Genomic DNA, 12,730 nt, shown 5'->3' on the forward strand with positions numbered 1-12,730 from the left:
TGGAGGCTGCCGAGTCCCAGATTTATCCTGGTAATGCGCCCACAGCGGCTGTTAGTGCAGAGGTGTGTGCGAGGCTGGAGCGCTGCCCGCTCCCTGGTTTTGGAGGTGATTTATTCTTTGCTCCCTGGTTTTGGAGGTGATTTATTCTTTGCTCCCTGGTTTTGGAGGTGATTTATTCTTTGCTCCCTGGTTTTGGAGGTGATTTATTCTTTGCTCCCTGGTTTTTGCAGGTGGTTTATTATTTGCTCCTGGTTTTTGGAGGTGATCTGTTTTTTGCGCTGTCTCACTCCTCAGCTCTCCACGGAAATCACCGCGTGAGGATGATGCTGATACGCCTCCATCTGTAATTCCCTTTGCATATGCTAATTGTGTAATTCGGAGAGGCAATTGGGCAGGAAAGGAGTTGGGAAGCGGGGCTGGATCCTGTCCCGGGCTGGCTCTGCCCGAGATCCCTCGGTGGCCCTGAGGCACACCAGGAGGAGCTGCCCTCTGCTTTTCCCACCCCCCTTTCAGCGCTGAGCTGTCCGATCCTCGATCCTCGGGGTGCTGCGCTGTGTTGTCACGGTGTGCCTCAGTTTCCCCGCTCCCTCCCCTGAAGTTTCCTTCCCCAGGTGTCAATCACCTCTCCTTTCCCCCCCCTTGACCCCTGCTGGGCACTGTCTGTCACCCGGAAACACCAGGGGAGCATCGAGTGATTGGCAGGTTCAAAGGATGCTCTCCATCCCTGGGGGGCCATTGGCACATCCAGGTGTCCCTCTCACCTGAGACCCCCTGCCCCCGTACCAGGTTGGTGCTCCCTGGTTTTCCTCCCCTCTCCCGGGTTAAAAGGGAAACACCCCCTGTGCTCGGGGAGTTCTCCTGGAGCATTCAGAGGCCATGCAGCCCAGAACAAAAACTCCGGATTAACCTCCATGAGGACCGACTCCTTCACCACCACCTTGAAAGGTTTCTCCAGCCCAGCGAGGCCTGAGGAGTGACCCCGTTTTACCAACGAGCCCCAGCCCTGAGCACTGGAGCTCTGACGTGCCCGGACGTGTCCCCCCGTGCTCACAGCGAGCCAGAGCATCTCTGGGGGGCAAAACACCTCAGGTGCTGCTATCTGGTTCAGCAGCCGGGGCCAGACAAGCCAAGGTCTGTCCTGCTCAGTAATATTGGTAAAATCCAAGACTTGGTTTTCTCCTGGCTCTGGTGGCTCCCTCGGGAGTGCCAGTCTGTTCCAGCCCCCGTGTGCCAATGCTCCTCACGGGCAGGGTCCCCCGTGCAGCTCAGACACCTCTTCATGAGCTCCCAGCCTGCCCCCTCCCTGTGATCCACCTTGGATAAACCTTCCTGAGGTGCTGGAAAAAAGGAATGTGAAATTCCAAGAGGCAGGGAGGGCTGGGAGCAGGATTTGATCCAAGATTAAGGATCCAATTTTCAGCTGCAGTTTTTCCTGTTGGTGCTCTCGGCTGGTTGTATTGAGCTGCTGTGTGAGTGACCTCTTTGGATGTATGTGGTGGTTTTAAAGAATTACTTCTTTAAAGTTTAAAGCATTTACTTCTTTAAATAATTTTCATGTCAAACGATGACATTGTATTTTCCCAGCTGTGCCTGGGAATCCTTCAGGCAGGTTTTTGTTTTGGCCCTCAAAGCACAGGGCACTTTTTCACCTCCACATCCTCTTCACTGTCTCTGGACTCTCACCTCCACTGACACCCACGGGTCCATCCCATCTTTTGGCTTTGTTGGGATAATTTTCCCCAGGGGGATTGACAAGCAGCTCAGGGACTGAGCACTAACCAGGCCCAGCCAGGTCCTCACCCTGCACCCAGCACTGGGCGAGTGCAGCTCTGGATTTCAGCATCAGGAGGGCATTCAAACCCCAGGCACGGCACGTTTGTCCTGCTGGCAGCTCTGATCCCAGTGTTTGCAAACACTGCAGTGAGGGATGTGCAGTTCTGCTGTCTGAACTTCCCAGCCAGATCCCTCCTGCCCTCACACCTCTGGCATGGGGAGAACCGCTGCCTTTGCCCCTCTGAACACAACCCCAGAGGTTTTGTAGGATATAAAGTGTCCCCTGTGATAGGGCAGCACAGACAGCTCAATATTCCCGGTGTGGGGCACTGGAAACCCCCAGTGTTATGAATAGAAAGTTGTATTTTTTTAGGTTGCAGAGTTAAAAACAAGTCAGACCAGTCAGACCTCTTTAGTTTCACTACTAAAGAGGAGCTCTTCAATTACCTGTTAATGGCTGGTGATGAACCATTGTCCCCCTGATGCTGGCCGCCTGCCAGGGAGGGACACCGGGACAAACCCTCCAGGTAGGAAGAAAATAGCAGTGACATCAGAGCCAGTATGCAGATGAGAAATGCATTGCGCCCCGAATTTTTACAGTTTTACAGTTTTTACAGGAAAAACCCTAAAATTACGAGCCAACAAGTGACTTAAGTGACGTCTAAGGATGGGAGCGTATTCCCGTACCTGCTTGGAGCCTTTCTGCTTCTCACCCTAACCTAAAGGTGCTGATTAAAGAGACGCCCCGGGGTGCTAGACAAAAAAGGGGGAATGTGCTACTCTCCCGTGAGGACGGAATCCCCAGCTCTGCCTGCAGACCAGCGGACACAGCTGCATCACCCTCCTCCTCCGTGCCTCGCCTGGGAGCAGCGGCGGCGTGGGCACGACCCACCGGCTTCTCCCCCCCTGAGCTGATTCTTCTTAATAAAGGCATTAAAAAGGAGAAAGATCTCCTGCCCATTTATTTCACCCAGGGGTGTCAGGAGCTGGGCCCACAGCTGCTGCTGGCTGTTCCTGGTCTGTGGGGACACGTGGCTGCAGCATTGTCTCTGCATTTCCCTCCCAGGACCGTCCCCGCTGCGAACAGCAATTAACAGGCTCTGGTTAATGGGATCCCTGGTGGTTCTTGGCGGCTCCACCCAGCTCAGGAAGAGTTGGGGGGTCTTGGGGAGCCTGAGGACTCCCTACAGGGCAGGTGGTGCCCAGCTGTGACCCAGCAGCAGCCCCTGGAGAGTGGATGCTGCACAGGCTGAGTCCATCCATGCTGAGGAACCGACGGCTTTCTGCATGTGTGGGGAGGGAATAATTAACAGCAAGGAATAATTAGCAGAAAGGGTTCCCCCCAGCCCCAACAAAGGGTAGAAGGGCTGTGGGGAGAACGGTGGCTTGTTGTTATTGTTTGTGTTGTGGTAGGGCTGGCACAAACACCTCATGGGCTGCAGCCCTTGTGGTGGGGGGACCCCCAAACCCACCCAGAGTGCAGCCTGGCAGGGGGTGCTGCTGGTCCCCCAGTGGGAGATCTCACACCCAGGAGGGACGCCCAAATTTTTTTTTTATTTTATTTTAATTTATTTATTTTATTTTATTTTATTTTATTTTATTTTATTTTATTTTATTTTATTTTATTTTATTTTATTTTATTTTATATTATTTTATTTTATTTTATTTTATTTTATTTTATTTTTGACTTTCATTCCTGCCCATTGGCAGAGGTGATTTTGGGGGGTGGGGAAAGCAATGCTGCAGGGATGGGAACCCTGGGTGAGGGTTTTGGGGGTCACAGGCAGGAGGGCAGCAGTGGGGAGCACGAGGGAGGTGTTGGGGATGCCGATGGATCACAAGAAGCTGCCGGAGGGAGCAGAGGGGTGTTTATAGCCCGGAGCAGAGCTCAGCAGCCCCAGGTGCACGACAAGTGCTCCATCCTTAAAAATCTGCGAGGCATCGGGCTTCTGCGGGTTGTGTGAGCCCTCTGCTGCTCCCAGCAGCTTTTCCTCGCCCTGCTCCAGCGTGGCTCTGCCGGTGTCGCTCAGCGGAGGTTCCCCGGGCCCGGGGGTGCTTCGGTGTCGGGGCCACCCTGGCAGGGCCTCTCTCCAGCTCAGCCCCGGCCCTGGGCTGCTCGGGCGGGCTCGCCCTGCCCCGCTCCCGGCTGCTCCCCGGGGCTGGGCACCGGCTCCCCCGGCTGCAGCCCCTGCGGAGGAGCCGAGGCAGCGGAGCTGCAGCGATGGAAAGCGCCCGCAGCAGATGGTCGGTGCCGTCTGGCTCCGCGCCGCCGCCTCCTCGCTCTCCCTCGCCTCATTCTCTCTTCCGACTCCTCTTATTCTTCTGTTTTGCTGATTTATCCCCCCGAGGAATTCCCAGCCAAGCAGGACCCCCACATTCTCCTGCACCCCCAGCCCCTATTCCCACCCAGTGCACGGTGCCAAGCCAGAGCTTCAGCTGCTGAGGAGTTGAGGTGAGGACACGGCTCCTGCGAGGGGAAACTGAGGCACGGGGGAGGCTGGGACCTGCTGGTTCCTCCCGACCTTCCTCTCCCAGCTGCGGAGAGGCTGCCGCGTGCTTTGAGTCCTTGGCTCCAGCCCTGAGCATCTCTTTGAAGGAGCTGTAAATTGTAGGTGCCAAAGAGAAGGGAAGGTTGGAACATCCATAAAAATCAGCCTGATTGGAAGATTTATCTCCCTCTGCACCCCAAACTCCTCCCTTGACTCCCCAGATCCCGGACTGTTCTCAGCCCCAGGGGTTAAATCTCCAGGTGGCACAGCCAAAACGGAGCCCCAAGTCCCTGAAAAGGCCACGGGCTTTGCAATCCCATCACAAACACGAACCTCCCCCGTCCCCCGTCCCCGCTCTGCCCGGGGACCCCCGCTGGCCGCATTCCTCCGCGGTCCCTTTCTCCCCGCGCCCCGCAGCGGGGACGATCCCGGCCCCCGAGAGCTGCATTGTTTGTTCGGGGTTGATTTCCCGGCTTGTTTGTCTCCTCGCCTCCCCCGGGCTCTCTCCGGCGGTGCCAGTTTTGTCGGCGGGTGGCAGCGGCGGCTCCGAGCGGACAATGGAGCGTGCTGCGGGCTGGGCACGGCTCCGTGCGCCCGGGGCAGCCGGGAACGGGCACCGGCAGGCGGGCTGCTTGGATGGATTCCCTCTAAAGGCTGCTTGGATGGATTCCCTCTAAGGGCTGAGCTGCCTGGGGGCTCCCACTGGAGATCTGTCCCTCGGCGGAGGTGCTCGTGCCGGGGATGCCCTTGGGAGGGGTGGGAGGGTGGTCCCAGCGGGGATCCTGGAGCTCTAAGGACTCTTGGAGAGGGAGCAAAGTGCTGTTCGCTGAGGCCCTGTGTAGATCCTTCCCTGGTGCCATCAAGTGTTGCTTGAGCTCAGCGCTGGCTCTGCCCTTGGCTCCGGGTGCTGCTGGATGGGGCAGAATCTCCACTTGGAGCCAGCTCGGAAAGCTCTGGGAGAAAGGAGAGACCACAAACAAGGGAGGATGGAGCAGGTACAAACCAGCCCCCAAACCCCAGCCAGCCCGGCTGTTCCCGGCGGGCAGCTCTGCCTGGGAGCACCTCCTGTCGCATCTCCCCTCGGCCGAGCCCTGCTGCCCTATCCCCAGCCTGCTCCCACCTGGTTTGGGGGAGAAGCTGCCTTGGGGAGCTGTTTCACCGCGCAGGAGGCACTAAGGTGGGTCACAGAGTATCGGCTGTCTCCTCCCAGAGGCACAGGACGGGGCTGGGGTAGGTGAGGTGGGGAGAGCAGCTCCCTCCCGATGCTCCGAAATACCTGGGGGGAGATTCATTCACCCCTGCGCTCCCTGGAGGTGCCCATTCACGCCTGGTTTCCGCCACCCCCGGCCGGGTAAGGAGCCTCAAGGATGGAAATCCCCTCTCGGAGCGCTTTGCCAAGCTGCAGGAAATGTTGCCCGGCCTGAAAACTCGCCCTGTCCTGGCATCCTGCAAAGCTGCCTGGTGCGGGATGCTCGAGGCACGGCCCCGCACCCCTGGAGGGGTGGGACAGGCAGAGCTCATCCCAGGAGGTGCTGCTGGGGCAGGATGGCTCCTCAAAGCTCTCCCGAGCCCCATCCCCTCCCCTGGCCCTGTCGCAGGCGGGCTGGGGCTGAGTGCTGGACGGGAGAGCAGAAGCAGCCCCGGGCTGACAGCGGAGCTGCCTTGGCTGCTGCCAGCCGCGGTGGGGAGCCTGGCTCTGCCCCTGCATGGGAGCAGGGATGGCATCCAGGCTCTCCTCTCCAGCAGCGTTCCACGTTCCTCGGGGCTTTTTCTGTCCTTAAAGCTCCTTGAGGACCTTGGAGGGTTGAGGGACACCAAGGAGGGAGGGGAGGGCAGGGCGGCTCATCCCAAGCTGCCTGTCTTCACGTGGATGATCGTTTCCAGCCGAATTGCTGGAAGTTGGGAGGTTTTTTTTCTGTTTGATTTTTGTTTTTTTAATCAGCTGCTTTAGTCCTCCCAGTGACCTCTCCCAGCCCTGAGCCCTCCTGTGCCTGTACAGCTCGAGTGGGGGTGGATCACAGACTGAGACATTCTGTTACAGGACAGCTGTGGGAACATCTGGCTGGGTGATCCCAACAGAAAACCTGGGCTGTGCCCAGCGTTCAGGGTAAGGAAACTGTCCCTTGGCCAGGTGTTTTGGGTTTATTTCAGACCAGGGGAGCTCTCAGGGCACTGAAGGGTGGCTCTGTGCCGTGTGGGAGTCAGTGGCCATTCCTACAGCACCTCCTGGCTTTGGGGACATCCAGGGAAGAACAAGGAGCACTTGTGTGCCTGGTGCTGGCACTGGGATCCAGCGGGATGGGCTGGGACAGAGCTGCAGGTGAGAATTCCCAGCAGAGGGAGAACAGGCTGGATCACTGCCCCCTCTGCTCCCCTCCAGCCATGGCCCAGCCCAGACTGCTGGGTCAGAGGTGGGGGAGGCTCGGGTGAAGCTCTCTGGGGGTGTTTCAGGGATGAGCTGTGTGAGCTCCAAGCTCAGCTCGTGCTGTGCTGCAGCACTGCCAAGCCCTGCCCGGCCACCAGGGCCAGCACAGCGCCCGTGCTGCTCTGTCCCTGCCTGGATCCTTTGCCTCAGGTGGCTGGAGGGGCTCCAGCCTGGGACGGGAGGGATTTGGAGGCTTGATGCTGGTTTGGGGCAGGATGCAGCACTCTGTTTGATCCGGGAGTGCAGCTGGGGTGGAGAGGATGGAACAGGGTCTGGTTTAATGGGGCTTTTCAAGGTGGTCTGTCAGGACACAGGAGGGATTTTTCATTTGTGCCAAGCTCCAAAAAGCAGAAGGGAGCAGGATGAACCCACCACCCTGCGTGGATCCATCCCATTGTCTGCTCCCCACGTGGACCCTGTGGGGCTGATGGACCCATCCTGCCCCAGTCTGATTGCTGGGTGAGCTGGGCAGCTCCCAGCCTGCTTTTCCCCCTTTTCCCTGCTCTCCCAAAGGGATCATTAACAGCTCCCTGCTCCTCAGCTGAGGGGTGACCTGGCTGGGCAGCCAGTGCTGCAGGGAACGGGGGGATTCAGGCCAGGGTGGCTCCGTGCCTGCTGGGGAGAAGCTGAAAGGGAGATTTGGGAATGGTTTTGCCTGGAAACTTATAGAAAGCAGCATCCTGGGGAAGCAGGTGTGACGTCAAACTCAGCGCTTAAAATATACCCAGGGCAAAATCACATGGCAGCTGGTGAAACAGGAGCTCTGAGTCCCAGGGGAGCCGTGGGGATCTGCGCTCCTGCTGGAGCTGCCTCCCAGCCCTTGCACTGATAGTATAGGGATAAAATGTTTCTAAAATCGTGGGATATTCACGGGAGTTGGAAAGAAAGGTTGGGCCTGGTAGGCCCTGGGAAAATGTTGGGCTTTACTGGATCATGCAAAACTGCACCTGTATAATCATTTAATGACTGTGATAAAAGATATGATTGTTATGTGATAGATGGTATGATTGTTAAATGCGACGATTGTTTGATAATTGGATATAATTATTGCTTAATCCTAACAAGAATCATGAGAAATGATGTTTGGGGGGTTTAATGGAAAGGACAAAAATCCATGCTCGGATGAAATCAATATATACAATAGAACAACATAAGTTTAATAATTAATATGTAGTTATATAATGATAAGGGTATAAAAATGTGCTCCCATGGTGGAGTCAGATTTGGGTCTGTGCCCCTGACACCAGAGCTCTTCAATAAAAGCACCTGCACAGAATCATTCTGTGACTGTGTGTTACTGAGAGCTGACAGCATGGGCAGGGAGCTGCTCTGCCAGGCTGGGGACAGCAGGGAGGGTTGGGGACAGCAGGGAGGGCTGGGGACAGCAGGGAAGGGCTGGGGACAGCAGGGAGGGCTGGGGACAGCAGGTGGCCGCCTGGTTCCCATCTGCTGCCACAGCCGGGGCTGCACGGCCCTGCGGCGATTTTTGGGTGACTTCTGTTGGAAGCAGCTACTGCTGGGGACTGGCTGGATGGCGTCTGGCTGCTTCTCATTAGCTGGGTAGAAAATGGTGCTGGGTGCCAAGCTGCTGAGGGTCACCTCCCCAGAGGGACAGGGACGATGAGCAGCTTGGAAGGGTTGGCTGAGGAACCCAGGACATGCTTTTTCCACATGGAAGATGCAGGCTGGGGTGAAAATGCTCTGGTTTTGGCACTTTGAGCCCTGCCGAGCCCACCAGGCAGGTTTGCATGGTCAGGGAACTGCAGAGAACAAGCCAAGTGCTGGTTTGGGCAGCATCAGACAAAACCATTGCAAACTCCCTCCCTGCAGGGCTTGGGGTTAATATCAAACTGGATTTAAAGTTTTTGCTCTGTTTCCTTCATACATGAATGTTTAAAAAATGTAACATGCAAAAATGTAAAAAGGAATGATAAAAAAATGTTAAAAATGTTATCTTAGCTTCCTCAAACACTTACTGTTGATATATCGATTGTATAATGTGAATGTATTGATTTTTATGATAAGCATTATTTATAAAGTATCGTTATTATATTTTTAGCCAGCTCTCATCTGCTTTACCATCTCCTGGTGTGATCACCTCCAGGACACGTGTCGCTTTCAGGATCTTTCTTTTTCTTCTCTGCTGACATCTTATAGCAAGCCCCACTCAGAGAAACTGGCCCAAGTCAGGCTGAGATCTCTCTTTGCTCCTCCAGGAACAAGCAGCGCAGTCTGCCGTGCCTGTGCAAGGAGATCTGAGGCTGAGCAGCCTTTGAAAGGGTTTCATTTTTATTTTCATTTCCAAGGACAAAATGTCCAAGGACTGTGCAGCTCCCCAGAGTGGGTCCAGGCACTGAGACCATCCCAGATCCCAACTCAGGCCTCTGTGTGAGGCAGAGAGGGCTGGACCCAGCTCTGAGAGAGGGATCTGGGGGTCTGTCCCACTGGAAAGCCTCCAGGGAGATGGAGCTGGCTCAGATGGGCCCTGCAGACAGCGAGGGGCAGCACTGGAGGGCTGGTGTGGGGATCAACATCGTCCAAGCTATGGGAAGAATCTTAAAAAACCTCTCTGGGATCACCCAAATCCCTTCCAAAAATGCATCCAGGCCACCAAAGGCACCTGGAAAAGCAGTGACAGGCTGAGCTGGAGCGGTGCCACCCAGCCCTGGTGCTCTGAGCTCTCCCTGTTGCACAACATCACCGCGGCTGCCTTGGCATGTGGAGAAAATTAAGACCAGAACTCTGGAGCAGCAGCTCTTTAAAGCATGTCCCACTGCTTGGAGCCCTTCCCAGGGGCCGTGGGACGTGGTTCTCATTCCTCTGCCTGGGCTGGGGTTCATTCTTTCCCCCTCTATTGTGCAGAGTCCCCTTTATTCCCTGCATGCCTGTCCCCCGGGGCCGAGGGAAGCAGTGTGGTTTCCTTGTGCTCAGACATGGCTTGCTGCCTCCTCCCAACCACCCTTTTGTCTTTCAGACATGATCTCTAGGCCAAAAATAGATGATCCCTGCACCTTCCAGGGCTGGAGGCACACAACCTACAGGTGAGTGCATGGAGGGGCACCGGGCTGGGTTAATTAGAGCCCCTGATAAAGGGAGATGATTTTTTTAAAGGCAATTTTCTCTGTGATTCCTGATGTTTCCAGCTGGGGCTGTCTGCCATCAACCCTTTTTTGGGGACACGCTGCCCTGTGGTGCTGTCATCCCACTCTTGAGTGACCCAGGAGGTTTGGAAGTGCCCCCAGGTCTGTGTGTGCTCGAGGGACACAGGCTCAGGTTGTCCCTGAGGAAGGGGCAGCTCTGTGATGGGGAAGGCAAACCCAAGGGGAATGCCCTGCTTGGGATCCAGCCATGCTGCAGCCTCTCCCATTCTTGGACTCATCTCTTTGCCTCATGGGATGAGAGAAACATCCTGGCAGAGAGAGCTGGGACTGGGATTCTTGGGTGGGAAATGCTCTGTAAGAGCCAGAAATTCCTCTGCTCTGAGTCAAGCTGGGCTCTCCTTTCCCCGGGTCTGCTCCTTCGCATCCTTGTTCGCAGTGCTGGCCCTGAATGAGCCACGACAGGCCCTGGCTTTGCAGGAAAATTCGTGTTTAGAAACCAGAGGGCTTTATCCCCTGCAATTATTATCACTTGAATGTAGGTCGGCTTGACAGCTTAGGTGGAAAATCATCTTCAGAGCGTTCTGGCACTCTGCACTCACTGTCCTGTTAATCCCCAGCCTGCTCCCACTTGGTTTTAGGGGAGAAGCTGCCCTGGGGAGTGTTTCACCGCGGAGGAGGCACTAAGGTGGGTCACAGAGGCGGCCGCCTCCTCCCAGAGCACAGGAGGGGGCTGGGGTAGGTGAGGTGGGGAGAGCAGCTCCCTCCCGATGCTGCGAAATGCCCGGGGGGAGATTCATTCATCCCTGCGCTCCTTGGAGGTGTCCATTCATGGCTGGATTCTGTCCATCCCGGTTTGTCTGTCTGTCTGTCTGTCCCTCCTCACAGCTCTGCCTGGCTGCAGCGTGCTCGGGAGCGCCGGCTCTGCCGCATCCCTCCCGGGAGGCACGGCTCCGTCTCCGCCCGCTCCCTCGGAACCTCCCTCCTGTATTTTTCCCCCCGAAATCACAACTCCCATCCTTTAAAAAGCCTCCCCCACGCCGGACCCCCTCCCCTGGGCCAGCCCGATGAATGAATGGCTGGTGGCCGTGTGATGCCATTTCCATGGTGACAGATGGCAGCGGGAAATGCGGGGATCAGGGTCACATGAGAGCAGCGGTAAATTCAGGCAGTTATTTATAGGCTGCTGCTCCAGCGTTTATGGAAATGCGTCTGCCTTGGACCGTGGTATCAGCCCTGCGCCGGCTCTCCGGGGCACTGCTCTTCCAGGAGAGACATTACTCATGCTCTGCTTTAATCCAGACTGTTCCTGCTGCTCAGGCTGGTGTCGGAAAAGTACCGGGCAGAGGGTCTGGTTTATTTTTTCCTGAGCCTGAATCTCTCTGAATCAGCCTCAGCCAAACACAGCCGTAACCTTCCCGCATCTGCCCGTGGCATCTCCTCTGCTGGTGGCTGCAGTGTGACAGGGCCATAACCTGAATTTTTGGTCCTGGAAATGTTCAAGGCAAAGCCCAAATCCAGATTTGTCTCGTCTGGTTTTAGCTCTGATATCTCTGGGAAAATTTCCATGCCTCAGTTTACCAACCAACATTTTGGTGATGCGTGGTGAACCAAAGGGCAGATTTTAAATCCACGGGGGAGGATTTGTGAGACCTTAAGGTGTCACTGAGTCAGCCTGTCTGCAGTAGGGTTATCCCTGCTCCCTGATGAGATGTGCAGGAGCAGGGAGCTGAGTGGCTGGTTCAGCCCCTCCTTCACAAGGATCCTTCATTTCTCTTTCCTTAAGACCCCCTAATCAGGTTGGCAATCTTCTTTCTGCTAATCTGGGTGTGCAGAGTTTGCTGCTGCTGGCACTTGCAGCCCGTGGGATCTGCAGCTCCCCTTCCCCAGCCCTCCAAGCTCAGGCCCATCCTCCCATGGAGACAACAAAAATCCCCATCTTCAGAAACCAGAGTCAGGAAATCACGGAGTGGTTTAGGTTGAAGGGACCTTAAAGCTCACGCAGTGCCAGCCCTGCCATGGCAGGGACACCTTCCACTGTCCCAGGCTGCTCCAAGCCCCATCCAACCTGGTTGGACACTGCCAGGGGTGGGGCAGCTCTCTGAGCAGCTCTGGGCACCCTGTCCCAGGTTCTCACTTCCCTGAGGTGTCCTCTGTTGGATTATGCCCTTTTCTGACCTTGTTTCTACTTCCATTTCTTGTTTCTAGCTCCATTTCTCTCTCAGCAATGTCTGTCCTATCCCATGGCATTTCTAAGTCATCATTTCTTATCTCAAGGTTTTCATTTCTTATCTCAAGGTTTGCATACAGATGCACACTGTGTGAGCCTTCTGTCAAGCTTTGAGATTTCTCTACAAATCCATTTTCCACATCCCCTGCATGTCCCCATTGGGGTCCTGGCTGTCTCTCCTGTATATATTTCCCTTTCCCAGCCTGAGCATCTCCTCCTTGGCTTCCCTGTTTGCTTCCCCAGCACCCAAGGGGTGTTCCACAGGGAGGGCTGTGCCACAAACACAGGAAGTGCCAAGTCTTTGAAGAGGTCACGAGGACTGACCACAGCCCAGAGCAGCCCCTGGCAGGCACTGACCATATCCCATCTCTCCTGGGCTGCCTAGGTTTGGAAAGCCAGATGTCTGCTAAGGAAGGCAGGAGTCTCCCCTGAAATGGAAAATGCAAACCCCCTCTCTCCAAATTGTTATAAATTTGAAATTAAGGGGAGGATCTCATGTAAAAATATGGGAGCAGGAATAACAGTTCTTTATTAGGGAAGAAAATAAAAATCACTCCCTGGATCACACGGAGATGTTGCTACTGTGTATATTGCTACTGTGGAGGGTGTTTTGAGTTTTAAATCATGAGTGTGATGGGTCCATTCCCTTTCCAGCGCTGCCTTCCCCGGAGCCAGGCTGGGAGAGGCAGAGTTAATGGAGCATGGCTCATCCTTC

Source organism: Passer montanus, unplaced genomic scaffold, assembly GCF_014805655.1.
Source record: "Passer montanus isolate IOZ18808 unplaced genomic scaffold, ASM1480565v1 scaffold211, whole genome shotgun sequence".
Taxonomy (NCBI): Eukaryota; Metazoa; Chordata; class Aves; order Passeriformes; family Passeridae; genus Passer; species Passer montanus.